At 46.4% G+C, this 17,797-nt stretch overlaps 1 protein-coding gene across 4 annotated transcripts in view; it reads left to right on the top strand.

Annotated features, from left to right (window-relative positions):
* Positions 1-17,797, top strand: part of RNF4 (ring finger protein 4) — a 148,530-nt gene that overhangs the window by 43,903 nt on the left and 86,830 nt on the right. Inside the window, exon 1 of one of the 4 annotated variants that reach the window (XM_029592218.1) lies at positions 14,669-14,705. The exons of the other annotated variants lie outside the window; for them this stretch is intronic. The gene's annotated coding sequence lies outside the window, so the exon portion shown is untranslated. Of the gene's footprint in view, positions 1-14,668; positions 14,706-17,797 lie in introns of those variants that run through there. 4 annotated transcript variants of the gene reach the window in all.

The raw sequence follows: 17,797 nt of genomic DNA, 5'->3' as shown, positions 1-17,797 counted from the left end.
GGCCTTCAAGATTGGGCCCCAGGAAGTCTTTCTTCTGACTGAGGAGACACCATCCTCTGCCATGTATGTCCTAGCAACAACAGGAGGCCCTTTATAGTGGTCCCAGGCAATAGAGGCCCCGAAGCCCCAGCTGGCATCTGTCAACTCTGGGGACAGGGTTTTGACTGGGTCGAAGAAAGTATAACTTAGTCATTCGTAACCATGGTGATGGACCTTCCAGTTGTGGGCAGGCTGCACTTCTACATGAACCAGTGACCCAGTATAATCTTGGATCATGGGTCCTCTCCATTTGCAGAGGGTACAAATTTAACTGCCATCCAAGTCCATTTTAGGGACCAGTGGCACATCAGAAGGTGCTTCAGGTAGAGTTCTCCTCCCTCTTACCAGCCAGAGAGGTCAGAGATTCTACTTCTGGTACTTCCTGATTCCAAAAAAAAAAACAGGTGGATTCCATCCCGTGCTAAACCTAAGGGCCTTAAACAAGTTTCTAAAAAGAGAAAAGTTCAAGATGGTTTCCCTGGGCACCTTGATCCCTTTTCTACACAAAGAGGATTGGCTATGTGCTCTCGACCTAAACGATGTGTACACTCACATTGAGATGTTCCCCAGCCACTGGAAATATCTCTGATTCATGGTGGGAAAGCAGCACTTCCAGTACAGTGTTCTACTGTTTGAGCTAATGTCTGCACCTTGGGTCTTTACAAAATGCCTGGTTATGGTGGCAGTGCATCTTCGCTGATTGGGAATTCACATTTTTCCTATATCTGGATGATTGGCTGGTCAAGAGTACCTCTTGGGCTGGGGCCGAGGAGTCCAAGTGCTTGACCATCCATGTGCTGGAGTCACTAGGCTTAGTCATCAACTACCCCAAGTCCCATCTCAACCTGTCACTCAATTGGACTTCATCAGAGCCCTGCTAGACATGGCTTACGCCAAGGCCTGCTTGCTGCGACAACAAGCCATCACACTTATAACAATCATGGTGGAGATTCAGCAGAGCAATATGGCGCATGTTGAGACTATTGGACTTCATGGATACTACAGTGCATGTTAATCCCTTGGCATGTACGCACATTTGAAGAACCCAATGGACCTTATGATCTCGGTGGCTTCAGGCCACTCAGGATCTGCAGGACTGCATTAGTCACCCTGTCCCTCTGGGACTCCTTGCCCTGATTGCGGGAAATTTCCAACCTGGAATGAGGGGTACCTTTCCAAATACCTCAGGTTCAAAATGTCCTCACCATGGATAAATCCACCCTGAGCTGAAGAGTTCATGTAAATGGGCTCAGCACCCAGGGACTATAGTCTACTCAGGATCACCTTGTCAGATCAATTTCCTGGAGTTCCAGGCAATCCAAGTATGCATTGTGGGCTTTCAGAGATGGTCTGTATACAAATTTTTGTTGCACAGATGGATAACCAGGTGGCAATGTACTTCGTCAGCAAGCAGGGAGATATGGGCTCATACCTCCTAAGTCAAGAGGCGGTCCAGAGATGGTCCTGGGCCCGCTCCCATGGGATGGGGCTCAAGGTAACATATCTGGCTGGTATGGAGAATGGGATAGTGGACAGACTGAGTCGTGCCTTCAGACCTTACGAATGGTCTCTGGACTAAGGGGTAGCAAAGCGGATCTTTGCCTCCGAGGAAACCCGGACATGGATCTGTTCACGGCCCCTTGGAACAAGAAGGTTTCTTGGTTCTGTGCCATGTACAGGACACACGTGAAGCTAGCCCTCAGATGCCTCTGCCCTGCATTGGAGCCAGGGACTCTTGAATGCATATCTTCCAATTCCACTAGTAGTGAAGACTTTGAAGCTCAAGGAAGACAAAGGGATTATGATACTTGTAGCCCCTCATTAGCTGAGGCATATCTAATTTCCACTCCTTCGGGGGACATCATCTGGAAACGAATCAGAATGGGAACTTCCCCAGATCTCGTCATTCAGGATCTGGACAGATTGCGACATCCCAACCTTCAGGCCTAGTCGCTCACAGCTTGGATGTTGAGAGGTTAACTTTACAACCCCTCAATCTATTGGAAAGTGTATCTCATGCCCTCATACCTTCCATCAGAAAGTCCTATGGATTGAAGTGAAGGAGGTTTTCCGTATGGTGTGAGCAAAAGGCCCTATACTTTCTCCTACTCAACACAAAAACTGCTTGACTACCTTCTACACCTTTTTAATGCTGCTCTCAAGAACAGTTCAGTTAGGGTTCATCTGCATGCAACTGGTGTATATTGCCATGGTGTAGAGAGTAAGCCCATCTTTGTACAGTCTATGGTTGTACGTTTCATATGGGGTCTGCTTCAGTTGAAGTCTCCCTTAAGGCCTTCTGCTGTCATAAGACCTCAACATGGTTTTAGCTCAGCTGATGAAAGCTCCTTTTGAGCCACTGTGCTCCTATGACCTGAGGTTCCTGACCTGGAAGGTTGTATTTTTGATGGTGGTCACTTCAGTGTGCAGGGTCAGTGAGCTCCATACCTTAGTGACTTATCCATGATAGAGTGGTCTTCCACATACACCTTCAGTTCCTACCTAAGATGGTGTCTGACTTCCATCAACATTCTTTCTCAGACCCTATTTGCACCAAGGCGAGCCAGCCCTGCTTGCTTTGGACTGCAAGAAAGCTTTAGCCTTCTATCTGGACAGACCCCATAGACAGCCCACCCATCTTTTTGTTTTTTTTTTTATCAGAATAGTGTGGGGATTGCCATTGCCAAGCAGATGCTTTCCAATTGGCTAGCAGACTGCCTCTCCTGTTATGCCCAGGCCAGATTGCATCTTGGGGGTCATATCAAGACTCATTCTGTTCGAGCCATGGCAGTGTTAGTGGCCCACTTGCGAGAAGTCCCCATGGAGATCTGCAGAGCTGTGACGTGGAGTTCAATATACTCATTCATATCATGTTGCTGTTTGGATAGGGATGGCCGACGTGACAGCAGGTTTGGCCAATCTGTCCTTTGGGACTTGTTTGAAGTTTAGAACTCAACTCTGTTCCCACCTAGGGCCTGTTATTTCTGTTCAGAGGCTGTCCCCTCCTGTCACCAACAAAATGTTATTTTTGTGCTCGTTGGGCCCTGTTTTTGTTTTTTTGGGTTTTTTTGGGGGGGGGGGGAAGGAGGGGGGATGCCTGTAGCTAGGAATTCACTCATATGTGAGGACTACCATCCTGCATGTCCTTGGAGAAAGCAGAGTTGCTTACCTGTAATGGGTGTTGTCCGAGGACAGCAGGATGTCAGTCCTCCATGAGACCCAGCCTCCTCCCTGTGGAGTTGGGTCTCCAGTTTGTGGGTTGTTTCTTTATTATTTTCTTCTTAATTCTCTATGCTAAAGGACTGAGGGGACCACCGTGTGGACACATGATATATTGTATTCCGGAGCTTGCTCAGAGAGGCTCCGTTAAGGTTCTAGGAACTTTGACACAAGTATTCTGTGCTGAGCTCCATTGGATGATGTCACCCATATGTGAGGGCTGACATCCTGCTGTCCTCAGAGAACACCTATTACAGCTAAGCAACTTTGCTTTCTGTATGCACTGAATCATAAAAAGCCATGGAATGAAAGGGTCTTTTGGGAGGGGGGTTTTGCCATGCTTTATTGATGTGAAATAATTCTAGACTTAGACTTGTTTATCTGAACTCTGATTTAATATTACAGCATCTTCTGCTGCTCTCTCCAACACAACCTAATGGGTTAATACTGCTTGGAGAATATTTAGATGAGAACTTTTTTTTTTTTTTTCCCTCAAAACCTGAATCTGTGATTCCAATTCTGTCCCCTTCTTTGCAACAATTTTTTGTTCTGGTCTCAGATGGGAAATGGCTGAAGCACTCAACAGGGAGCGAAAAGAGACAGGAGAGGTCCACATTACTCTAGTTTAGGAACTGGAGCTGATGCTCTTGGTGTGGTTGCCATCACACTCAACAGTGACCTTGGTTTGAACTTCCATGTGGTTTACTGTTTCTCTTAAGGAGCCACAGACTGTAGTGGCCATCTTGGATTTGGAGAACTTTCTTTTTGATTTCTTAAACTCTAAGGTAAATCATTCCAAACTATCGGCTCGATCCAGTAAGGCCGCGGTAAAAACAGTGAGGTAGTGTCAGGCGCACCCTTCCCCCCCGCACGCACAGTTCTCTTCACTAACTCCCCGATACTCTCCTCTAATCGCATGCAAATGCATGCCGCGGCTGTGAAGCGTTAGGGAAGGGTTATGCCCGCGCAACCCATTTTACTGTATAGGCGCTGTAACAGCGCCTATACAGTAACCTGGGTGCGCTGATACCTGTCATTTCAAATGACATTTGAAATGACAGGCACCAGGAAGTGTAAAAAAGTTTAAAAAGTGTAAAAAACAAAAAACCTGTGTGTTATATAAAAAAATAAAACAATTTTAAATACCTGTCGGAGGGCCGTGGGTCCAGGCGGCCGGTGGGCGGCGGGCAGCCATCAGCGGCATCCGGTAGTCCCTTCTCCCTTCCTCCCTCCCTCCCCTGCCTGGATGAGCGCCAAAATCGCACGGGCGGGTCGGCAGCGGGGGGGGGGGGGGGGGGGGGGCGGCAGCAGGATCCGGGAGCGGCGGGTAGGCAGCAGCGGGGTCCGGGGGGGCAGCGGCAGCGGGGGGGGGGGGCAGCAGCAGGGGGGCGGCAGCAGGATCCGGGAGCGGCGGGTAGGCAGCAGCGGGGTCCGGGGGTGGCAGCGAGATCCGGGGAGCCAGCAGCGGCAGCATGTTCGATCGCGCAGGCAGGTAGGTGGCAAAGTAAAGATGGCCGCCTGCACGGGAAAATCGTGCAATTGGCCGCTGAAGACGTGACGTCACACCCCGTGACGCCAAACGTCGTGACGTCACGTCTTCAGCGGCCAATTGCACGATTTTCCCGTGCAGGCGGCCATCTTTACTTTGCCACCTACCTGCCTGCGCGATCGAACATGCTGCCGCTGCTGGCTCCCCGGATCTCGCTGCCACCCCCGGACCCCGCTGCTGCCTACCCGCCGCTCCCGGATCCTGCTGCCGCTGCCCCCCCGGACCCCGCTGCTGCCTACCCGCCGCTCCCGGATCCTGCTGCCGCCCCCCCCCCCCCCCCCCCCGCCGACCCGCCCGTGCGATTTTGGCGCTCATCCAGGCAGGGGAGGGAGGGAGGAAGGGAGAAGGGACTACCGGATGCCGCTGATGGCTGCCCGCCGCCCACCGGCCGCCTGGACCCACGGCCCTCCGACAGGTATTTAAAATTGTTTTATTTTTTTATATAGCACACAGGTTTTTTGTTTTTTACACTTTTTAAACTTACCATAGCAGGCCCGAGCCTTGCTACTTTTTCGTTTGTTTTTTTTTGCCCTGGTCCCGTCCGGTCTCCTGCAGCCCCGTCCGGTCCGGACGGGGCTGCAGGAGACCGGACGGGACCAGGGCGGGTAAGCAATGTTTTTACCCTACACTACACTACACTAACTCCTACTAGGGGGGAGGCGGTAAACTAGCAGGTTAAGGCCGCGGCAGAACAGCGGGTTACGGAGGAGATAATATCAGCGCCCGTTACAGTATCGCAGGGGAATAGCTAATTCCTTCATTATACAGCTTTTTCGTTCATTTACATGCCGGGTGCGGAAAGGGTTATGCGTCTGTTTTCAGAAGCGATACAGACGCGTGAAACTGGACACTGTATCGCCGAACTGCCTTGCGCGCCCGAATTGTGCGCTACGAGCACGTTACAGACGGGCAATCCTCGAGCGGACGATACTGGATCGAGCTGTATGTGCTTCTGAATGACTGTCGACTTACCCCAACATTTAGTTTAAAAGCTGCGCTATCTCCTTTTTAAAGGTTAGTACCAGCAGCCTGGTTCCACTGTGGTTAAGGTGAAACCCATTCCGTCAGAATGGGTTCCCCCTTCCCCAATATGTTCCTCAGTTTCCAACAAACCTAAAGCCTTCTTCCCTGCACAGTTGTCTCATCCACACATTGAGACTGGAGCTTGGCCTGCTTCTGGGGTCCTGTGCTTGGAATGGGAAACATTTCTGAGAACGCAACCCTGGAGGTTCTGGATTTCAATTTCTTACCGAAGAGAAGCAAGTTTGCTTACCGTAGATAGATAGATAGGATGAATTAGCCATAGATAGCAGGATGAATTAGCCATGCTGTCTGGGAGCGTCGCCACCGTGTCAGTAGGCGGAGTTTTCTCAGTTAGTACAGAGTTTTGAGCTCTGTACGGCTGAGCGGTGAGGTTCCTGCGCGATTGCAGTTTTTACCTTGGTCTCTTGTAGCCAAGCGAGATGTACGTTGAAATAGGTGTTGCTTAGTTGTAGACTGTCTAGGGAGGTGGGAAGGGAATGCATGGCTAATTCATCCTGCTATCTACGGAAACACCATTTACAGTAAGCAAACTTGCTTTTTCCCCATCGATAGCAGGCTGAATTAGCCATGCTGTCTGGGAGTCCCAAGCTCTTGGATGGTGTCCAGGTATTATGGCGTGCCGATGCATGCGATTGACTGAATAGACGCTGAGCAAGAGGGCACAGAGTTTGAATCCTGTCTTGTGGAAGGTATGCTCTCTATTGCGCTGTATTGATGAGCACCCCAATGAATTGTAGAGTCTGTGTCGGTTGTAGGTTGGACTTTTTGTAATTGATTATAAACCCCAATGTCTGAAGACAATTGATTGTTTGAAACATGTGAATCTTCAAGGTAGTCTGATCCGAGGCTACCAACAGCCAGTTGTCGAGATAGGGAAAAATCTGGATTGAGAGCTGCCGGAGATGAGCCACCACCACCGCTAAACATTTCGTGAATACCCTCTAGGCTGAGGACAGGCCAAAGGGTAGAACTTTGAATTGATAGTGGTTGTTTTGAACTTGGAAACAAAGGTAGTGCCAGGAGGAAGGGTGCATGGGTATGTGGGGAAAAAGCATCCTTCAGGTCTATGGAACATAGCCAGTCGTTGGGTTGTAGAAGGGGAAGAATACTCTTGAGAGAGGTCATCTTGAATTTTTTTCTTTTTAGATGTTTGTTTAGGTTCTGCAAGTCTAAGATTGGTCTAAGACCTCCGGACATTTTTGGAATGAGAAAATAGTGGGAGTAGAACCCCTGATTTTTTTGATGATATTGGGATAGATTGAATTGAGTTCTGTACCTGTAGAGTGAGTAACTGTTCCTGAAGGGTACAGAGCATGGTTTGATGTATTCCTTTTGAGGGGGCAAATGAGGGAGGGGTGGAAGAGTCAGAAAATGTATTCGATAACCTTCTCTGATGTTCAGAACCCAGCGATCTGAAGCAATTGCCTCCCAATTGGCATAAATTGCACCTCCTATGTATAGTGGTGGAGGTGGCTCCGGGGTAGCTCAAAAAGATGGAGTCTGCTTTGGAGGAGCTGCTGGAGTCTGCTTTTGAGAGTGTGGTTGGCAAGGTTGTCCGCGGGAGTGATGAGATTGTGGTTGGTATTGCTGGTGAGGATAATTCTGTGCCCGATAGGTGCAGTATGGCTTGAAAGGTGTCCTTGCATAACGTCGTCTCCTGAATGAAGGGTAGAATCTTCTAGAGGAGGCAGGGGGGTCTGCTGGCGACGTCAAAGACTGCACGGCGTGATGCCAGCCTCACCCGTGCAATCGGTGTCAACCCACCAGGGTCAGGGTGCCTTCCTGCGAGCAGCCCAACCCACGTTCGACCCGCGAACCCCCTATAGGCCTACCTGCAGACTGACGCCGCCGTCCCTGGAGAAAACGCCTGCCTGCACAAAGACCTCCTGCCCGGCAAACACGCCCCCCCCCGGATGACGTCATCTGCCAAGGCCAAAGGAGCCCCTTAAAAATAGGCGCCAACCTCTGGTGTCACGTGCCTAAGGAGTGCGACCAAGAATCCTGCCCCTTGGCGTTGACCCCTCTCGCCACCCACACACATCAATCTCAATCACCCTCAAACCCCTCAGCACCATTATTTATTTTCAAGTTCACCTCCCCCACCCACTCCTTACTGACAACATCCAGTCCATTCTCTTCTAATCCCCCTGCTCACAGTCCACCCCCCATTATACTATTCCGTTAACCCCCTCATGCAGATTTCCTGCACAATACCTTTTTTACTTACCTGCAACAACCACCCTCAGAACTCACCTCCCCCTAACAAAACACGGTGATACACACAATACCTGCTATCATACACTACTATCCCAAACGCTGTATACCTCACATCTCACACCATAACACCCACTTCAGCTACCTATGGTGCTCACCCCACTCACACAAATCATCGGCCTCACTTCATTCACCCTCATCCTCTTCAACGTCCAATCTATTTTCAAAAAAATCACCCTTACTCAACGACATACTTCTGGATGATAAACCTGACACATGTGCCATAACGGAGACATGGCTTAAGGAAACCGACACAGTTTTACTGAATCAACTTCCTTTGCACACATATGACCTATTCCCCATACCAAGACCCAAAAAAAAGAGGAGGTCTTCTACTCGCTGCTAAAAAAAGACCTAAAACAGATGTCCCAAGCTATTAGAGCTGCTCCCAAATTCGAAATCGGGCTTTTCAAATCCCCGCAAATACAAATCTGCCTAGTCTATACCCCATCAGGTCTCCTAGACAAACTCTTCCCCCCTCATTGAGTGCATAGCCGTAAATATATCCATGAACATCCCTGCCATCGTTCTTGGGGATTTCAATCTACATGTAGATTCCATCCCCCTCACTCCCACATGTGATGCCCTCTTGACCTCACTCCAAACGATGGGATTCAACCAAATAATAACCGGTCCTACACACAGAGCAGGGCACACACTAGATCTCATATTCACAAATAATCTCATATGCACAGACACTCCCTCCTGCACCCCAGTACCCTGGTCTGACCATTTACTCATCAAAGCAAATTGTACTATAAATAAAACCACATTCCCCGACACAAACACTCCCTCCTGCACCCCAGTACCCTGGTCTGACCATTTACTCATCAAAGCAAATTGTACTATAAATAAAACCACATTCCCCGACACAAACACTAAATACAACACCATACGCTTCAGAAAGCCCTGTGCCAGAGATAACCTTATCACAGTCCTCACCAATGACCTCGACAAGCTGGACCTGACTGACGCTGATTCTGCTCTCTCGACCTGTAACCACCTCACTAGCATCATTGCTAATAAACTCTGCCCATTACACACCAAAAAAATAAACTCCTCGTAACACAAAAAAACCCCTGGTACACTCCAGAATTAAAAACTCTGAAACGCAACCTGAGAAAACTGGAAAGGAACTGGCACAAAGATCCATCCCCTACAGAACTCACTAAATACAAATACGCCCTACACATCTACTTAAAATCAAGCGAGACTGCGACACCCAACGCATCCATAACTTACATTTCAACTCGAAAGCATTATTAGACTGTCTCTGACCTAACCGAAACCTCCCCCCCCCCCCCCACTCATGACCGATGAAGAAACCGCAAATAAATGCGAGGACCTAGCCCAATTTTTCCACGATAAAATAGCAAAAATCATGACCCGTTTTCCCATAGCCTCACCATCCTCTAAAACCCTACCAAAAAACCTATATGCCTCCCTAAACTCTTTTCAAACAACTTCTCCCTCCGAAATCGAATCACTCCTAAAGAAAATGAAACCCTCATCTCACCCATCTGACACTATTCCATCTAAATACCTCCTCTCCATCCCTAACACAATATCACAACCCTTAGCCTACATCATCAATCGATCAATCACCCTGGGACATGTGTCCACCTCACTAAAACAAGCTCTGGTTAAATCTATTTTAAAAAAACTGAAGCTCGACCCCACAGAATTGACTAACTATTGCCCAATCTCCAACCTACCATTCCTTTCAAAAGTTCTGGAAAAAGTAATTAACCTACAACTAACTGATTATCTTGAAAGTAACAACATCCTTTTCCCATCACAATTCGGCTTCCATAAGTATTTCAATACGGAAAACCTCCTCCCACTTTCAGACTACCTGCTCAAAGGTCTGGATAAAGGTCACTCATACATACTCGCACTCCTAGACATATCTGCAGCCTTCGACACCATAAGCCACAATATCATACTTGATCGGCTTTCTGAAATTGGTATTTCAGGAACACCCCTCCAGTGATTCATATTCTACTTAAAAAAAAAATAGACAATATAAAGTCAAAATAGGTAACCACGACTCCAAATCAATTAAACTACTCCAAGGAGTTCCCCAAGGCTCCTCACTATCATCAACCCTATTCAACATTTACCTTCTGTCCCTCTGCCACCTCCTCTCTGAGCTTGATCTTACACACCTCATATATGCGAATGAAGTACAAATTGTCATTCCTATCACTGACTCCCTACCCAATGCTCTCAAAACCTGGGAAACAGCTCTCTCCGCTATCAACAACCTACTCATCAACCTTGCACTCAACATCTTCAAAACAGAGTTCATGATAATTACAGCCCAACACAATCTGTTCACCCCCTCCCAACATAACGCCCTCCTCCACACAATCCCCAACACACAAGAAACCTAGGAGTAATTATTGATAAACCAGCTCAACCTTAAAGTTTTTTCACCACTACCATGAAAGAATGTTACTTCAAGCTACAAACCTTAAAAAAAAAAAAAAATTAAAACCCCTCCTCCATTTCAACGATTTCCGGACAGTACTGCAAGCCATCATTCTTGCAAAAATCGACTACTGCAACATTCTCCTTCTCGGCCTTCCTAAAATCACTATCACCCCCCTCCAAATGTTCCAGAATGCCGCCGCTCGCATCCTCACCAACACTCGCAGAAATGAACGTATCACCCCCGTTCTCAAAGAACTACACTGGCTCTCAATCCAACACCGCATCCAATACAAAACCCTCACCATCATGCACAAAACCCTACACAACCACAATATGCACTGGCTCAATAACTCCCTCACCTTCCGCAACACCAATAGACCCACCTGTTCCCGCTACCTAGCAACCCTACACACTCCTTCTAAACTTACTCACCACAACTCCACTAAAGAGCACGCACTTTCCATTGCAGGGCCTACACTATGGAACACTATGCCGACTGATTTACGCCAAGAACACTGCAAAAATTCAAACAAAAACTAAAAACTTGGCTTTTCACATAGGCATACTCTTGACCCACACCCCCTCCCTAACTTCCTCACATCTCCCAGCTACATCCCACGCCGTCAAATATGTAAATATCCTGTAATATGTAAATATTTTGCTGCCTATATATCATGTTACTCAAGTACATTAACTAGTTCATTTTTTACAGTTTCTCCTTTTATTGTAGACACCCCCCTCGTTATTCTATTGTTCACTACTCTATTCCATGTAAAGCTTATACGCTGCTGTTTGTTTCTATGTAAACCGATATGATGTTTTCCCAACAAATGTCGGTCTAGAAAAACTTTAAATAAATAATAAATAAAAGGGTAACAGTTTCCCCAAACTTATTTCCAAAAAGATTGTCTCCGAGACAAGGTATATCCACCAACTTGTCATGGACATAGTCATGTATTGAGCTCGCTCTCAACCATGCCATGCGTCGTGCTGCTATTGCCGTAGCTGAGGATGTAGCAGAAGATTCAAATGATTCATAAACAGAACGGAGTAAATGTTGAAGACCTTCCTCCAAATCTGTAAACGGCTGTGGTAATGAGTTATCCGAAGCTAGACATATGGGACGTAATTTCTGGAGACATTCAAACAAATATTGGATTACGTAAAATTGATGGTATTGGATTTTTGTGGCTAGCATGGACCAGTGATACACCTTTCGGCCGAAGTCATCCATTGTTTTATGGTCTTTGCCAGGTGGTGAATCTGCATGTAGTTTTGATCTTTTGGCTCGTAGTAGTGCAGATTCCACTAGATGGAGTTGTGGGGTAATTGTGTGGATTCGTAGATCATGGAGTTTCGCATACGTTATTTTAAGTCTGTTTTCCTTGATGCAACTGTAGTGATAAAAGGTTTCTCCCACATTTTATGCAGAACTACATCTAGTACAGTATATGGTGGCAGAGCTGTGGGTTCTGGTGGCATTTCAAATATTTTCAGAACCCCAAGAACCTCTGAGCGAGGGTCGGGTACCTTTCCTGTTTCAATATGTAATAGAGATCCTACTTTCTCGATGAACTTTGCGTAGGATAAGTCTTCGGGAGGGGAATAAGGTTCTGGGAGACCCTCGGGAGGATCTGATGGGAATCCAGTGGATGAGGACGGCGACGATGTAGACCATTTAGAATGCGGGGAATCCGGCCGATCTGGGATTGGAGACTTTTCCACCAGTTGAGTTGGAAGGAGAGGACTTGGTACCACAGGTGGTAAAGATGGAGAAGGCGCGATTGGAAGTTGAGTATGCGCAGCCTCCAGATCCTGGAAAAAGGTATTCAATGCCAATGTAATTTGTGGCATCGCTTTTGATGCGAGGTGATGCTGTGAGTGGGGTTGGAGGTGGAGGCAGTGCTCCTAGAAGCAAATCTTGAGAAGGCCGGCACGGTTCCGGGAGATGAAGTGAATGAGGTCTACTAAGAGAAGACCAATCAGATTGAGAACCCTCTACACCTCCATGTCCGAATCTGTTTGTGGAGATTTAGATGACTGGAGATTTTTTGTTTTTTGCGTCTTCTTGGCATGGTGATGACCTTGTACTGAAGGCGGTGGAGAGGCAGGTGTTGGAGTTTTAGGTTGAGCGGAGCATTTCACACGTTTTGCGTCACTGTTTGGACCTGTGACTGTTTGACTAATTTTTGGGTGCGTCATGATGTGATGCTCCACGTGGTGATATGGCTTGCTTTGATGCACCGTCTGATGCGCTGTGTATTGATGCGTCGTGTCCTACTGTGCTGTGCGCCGGTGCATCGTTCTTTGGGGCGCCGAATGCCTCGGCTGTTTCAATTTTCTATGCTCAGAGCGCTGCGGCTTCGAGGAACAGGAGCGAGCGGGCCAGAGCCCTGAGACCCTAATGGCGCATGAGGGGACTTGTACTTGAGGATAGTCGAGGCCTCGACATCCTTCAGAGGCCCTGGTGATGGTACCGACCTGGTCGAAGCACCTTCCAGCAATGCTGACCGCTTAGCTGGTGTTTTCTTCGGTCTCTTCGCCGGGCGTGGCGAAGAGTGAGGTGACCTTAAACTTGAGATTTTTTCAGTGCGTTGTCTTCGGGCCCAGGGTGACATACGACCACAGTCTCGACATGAGGCTTGGTCATGCTCCGGGCCCAAGCAAATATAACAATAATTATGTCCATCTGTATGGACATAATTTTCCCACATTGGCAGTATTTAAATCCAGATGGTTTAGGAGCCATCACTACCACGAAAAGGAAAAAATTGAAAAAACTTTCTTCAGAGATGAGAGAAAAACCCCACGTGCCGTCCTGCTTGCGAAAAAAAGACTGAGGTAAAAACAGCAATCGCGCGGGAACCTCACCGCGCAGCTGTACAGAGTTCAAAAGTCTGTACTAACAGAAAACTCCGCCTACTGACCCGGTCGCGACGCTCCCAGGCAGCATGGCTAATTCAGCCTGCTATCAATGGGAAACCTAAATTTAGCCTCTGGAACCAACCTTCCTATGCTTCCTATGTCATTGGTACCCATATGTACCATGATAGCTGGCTCCTCACTAGCACTCTCTAAAATCTTATTTAGGTGGCATGTGCGCTCTGCAAACTTTGCATTAGGCAGAATGTTACCAAGTGATCCTCACGCCCACCAGCTATCTACTTTTCCTAATGATCAAATCGCCCACTACAGTGGCAGTCTTAACTCTTCCCTACTGGTAATGGACACAATAATGGACACATGAAGAAACATCCTCAGTGCAAGAGGATAAAATATCACCTGGAGATCAGGTCCTAGCTACAGTATCGCTTCTTGCCATACTAAGGTGATATCACTTGGCAGGAGCCCCTTGCTCCTCCAAAGCAGCACAAGGGCTGCTAGACTGGAGTTGGGACTGTTCTATGTCTCTGAAGGTCTCATCTATATACCCTTCTGTCTGCCTTAGCTCCTTTAGGCCTGCCACTCTGACCTCCAGAGATCAAACTCATTCTCTGGGATCCAAGAGCACTTTGCACCGGGTGCACACATGCAACCTTTCACCAACAGGCAGATAATCATACATGTGGCACTTGGTGAAAAAGACTGGATAGCTTCCACCTCTTTGGTTTTCATGCTGACATAGTAATCAACCTGCAAAGACCTGATGTATTTGAGGCCAGTGCTGGAGTTGGAATATTGTGTTGAATGCTCTTGTGGAGCCCCTGTTTAACCTTTTTATTTTTAGTTATATATATATATTTTTTAAACTATTCAATTAGTCTTTTTGATTGCTGTTTACTTAGATTTAGATTTATTAAATTAACCATAAGAATAAATACTTAACCATAGGAATAAATTAATCCAGGCCTTTTCCTACTGTTTTTATAGTTCTTTCAAGATAACGATGTGTTAAAACTATTGCAAATTTCAATCTTCAGGTCAATTTTTTGTTTCACCTCAACCAGGAAATTGTGCCTACATTATGCCCAGGTCTTCTAATCATAGGTTTTTATAAATTGCAAATTGAGGTGCTTTTTTTTTCCAGGCAATTCTGATCGCCGCATCTCAAAAAAGATATAATTGCGATGGAGAAGGTACAGAGAAGGGCGACCAAAATGATAAAGGGGATGGAACTGCTCCCCTATGAGGAAAGACTAAAGAGGTTAGGACTTTTCAGCTTGGAGAAGAGACGACTGAGGGGGGGATATGATAGAGGTGTTTAAAATCATGAGAGGTCTAGAACGGGTAGATGTGAATCGGTTATTTACTCTTTCAGATAATTGAAAGACTAGGGGGCACTCCAAGGAGTTAACAAGTAGCACATTTAAAACTAATCAGAGAAAGTTCTTCTTCACTCAACGCACAATTAAACTCTGGAATTTGTTGCCAGAGGATGTGGTTAGTGCAGTTAGTATAGCTGTGTATAAAAAAGGATTGGATAAGTTCTTGGAGGAGAAGTCCATTACTTGCTATTAAGTTGACTTAGAAAATAACCACTGCTATTACTAGCAACAGTAACATGAAATAGACTTAGTTTTTGGGTACTTGCCAGATTCTTATGGCCTGGATTGGCCACTGTTGGAAACAGGATGCTGGCCTTGATGGACCGTTGGTCTGACCCAGTATGGCATGTTCTTAATTAGGTATATTGGTAGGCCCTATAAATCAGTGTGTATTGGTATTTTCACAGCGTGAATTAATATTTTTGGTACATTTTTAGGTGGATTCAATTTAATAAAGTGTGAATCAATCTTCAAGCTTTTACATGCCTTAATTGCAAAAATGGAACTTCATAATGCTATCTTGCAGGTGGCAGGGTAGATGTAAATGAGGGAGGGGGGAAGCTGGCAATGTGACTGGAGGGGGGAAGCAGGCAATGAAATATGGAAGTGGCTAGGGGCTTGGCAGGAGGGTGTAGGGGAGCAGGAGGGCTCGATATATATGTGAGTAGGTCCTTCCTTGCATATCACAATTCTCCCCTTCACCCCCATCCCACTACCTTCATTTTTCCCTCTTGCCAGCTTTTTCTACAGCATCGGTTCTTCAGCCACCAGGGCTAGGGCTCCCTATTTGTATAATCTAAAGCATGCATTGAAAATCATGGATAAGATTACATATTTCAGGAGGACAGAATAGTTTAGTTTAGTCTATTGTGTGGCTAAGAAGGAAGTGATATAAGAACAAATGCATCTAGATATGGAGAACCACCTAACCCTAAATCTTACAAAAGAGCCCATAGGATTCCAAATGTTCTTAGCCTACCTTGTTTGCAGATAAGGTGTATGCAAGGAAGTCATGTGGGGTTCTGTTCATAAACATTTTACAGAATAGGCAAGTGGTCTTCAGGAGTCAGAGTCCTGGTTGTTGTAAATCCCACTCTTGAGGTGGTACTGTGTTAAATCCCATGGGTTCTGGCTGATAGGGAGTGTAATAGAATAGGAATTTCCCTTACTGTCCAACCCTGCTGTATTAACTCTTGCAGCAGTCAATATCATCCATCCCAAAGTATGTCTAAAACTGATTTATGTAAGACTAGTTAGACTATAACATGTTTAATAACTTGTTCTGTTGAGGGTTTTTGTTTTTGTACTGTATGTTTTGTGCTGGAAAATGATCAGACTGGGGTAGGTAGAACTGTTGCTGAGAAGAAAGTGGTGTGACTTTTTAGATAACCCTTGATAGCTTGCGGTTTTGAGAAATATACTGGTGATCAGCACTCCCGGAACAGTACTAACTTGCAGGTTCTCACTTCTGTAAGAGGTAATAGAACAGGAAGGAGAATATTTCTTTTCTTTTTTTCAGCTTAGCATGCCAAAAAAGCAGTCTCTGCAATCTATATTTCTCCACACCACTTAGAGGAAAAAACATTTTGCAAAAGACTGTTTCGTTCATAGTTTTCTCACAAATTTACATTTTTAAAAATTTCTTTTTCTTATCTCTATAGTGGCTGTCTGGCTACTTCAGGGTTTAGTAGACAAACTGTTGCTGTGTCTCTGATCTGAGGCTAGCTACATGGGGAGAAACTACAACTTTATGAATGTCACAACTTTATGAATATTTTCTACCATTTTAAATACTCAAATATAATTAAATGAATCTGTGAAAGATCTTTAACACTGCCTTTTTTTTTTTTTTTTTCAAAATATTTGAAGACAATATTTTTCAAAAAAATTTTTTTTTGCTGGAGAGGAAAGTTTCATACTTTAATTATCCCCAGTCGTGTGATGTATCTTTTTGTAATCATGAACAAACCTTCAGCAGCCAAATGTCTTATTTGGTTTTTTTGAATATTTTTGTGAATATTTTGCATATGTTTTGTGAGTTTAAAAATTCCACAAAGTATACCGTGTCAATATATAGAAGTACTTTTGAAAAAAGTTGCACTGTAAGGGGCAGATTTTCAAAGAGATACGCGAGTAAGATACACAAGTACCCCCCGAAAACCTGCCCCAAGTTCCCCCTGTGCGTGCCGAGCCTATGTTGAATAGGGGGGGGGGGCGTGTCAGGGCGCGGCACGTCATCTGGGGTGGAGCTGCGGGCGTGGTTCCGGCTCAGGGGTGTTTCGGGGGTGTGGCTGAGGCCTCCGAAACTGCTCCTGGGCCGGGGAATCGCGCAGCCGGCAGGCATAACTCTTCAAACAAAGGTGGGGGGAGGGTTAGGGAGGGGAAGGTGCGGGGGGGTGGAAGGAGCGGCCTCGGAGGGAACGGAGGCAGGCTGCCGATTTTGCACAGCCTTATGCGCGCAGACCCCAGATTTTAAAGGATACGCGCGGCTACGCGCATATCTATTAAAATCCGGCGTACTCTTGTTTGCGCCTGGTGCGCAAACAAATGTACGCGCGGGCGTACTTTATTAAAAATCTACCCCTAACTGTCTAAACTTATACTTTAAACTTAGCTTGAAACTACGAATGCCGACTTATCTGTATAGCCATTTAAATTCCCAGCGTTTGGCGCCAAGCTACTCAGAGCCTCCTGGTTTGCATCAGTCACCCCATCTCTCCAAGACTCTTTGTCCTGGTGGCAGGTACTCTCCAATCTGGAACGGGAGATTTCCTTTCGGAGTCTCACTACTCAAATTGTGCTAACCACGGATGCATCTGCCCTGGGGTGGGGAGCTCATGTGGATGGGCTTGGCACCCAGGAACTGTGATCCACTCAGGAACCTTCTTGTCAAATCAGCTTCCTGGAGCTTCAGGCAAATAGGTACGCGCTATGGGTTTTGAGATCAGCTGTCCAACAAAATTGGCCTGAT

Source organism: Rhinatrema bivittatum, chromosome 1 (genome assembly GCF_901001135.1).
Source record: "Rhinatrema bivittatum chromosome 1, aRhiBiv1.1, whole genome shotgun sequence".
In the NCBI taxonomy this organism is placed as follows: domain Eukaryota; kingdom Metazoa; phylum Chordata; class Amphibia; order Gymnophiona; family Rhinatrematidae; genus Rhinatrema; species Rhinatrema bivittatum.
Note: the sequence above shows the minus strand (reverse complement) of the source record. Positions and strands in the feature narration are given on the sequence as shown.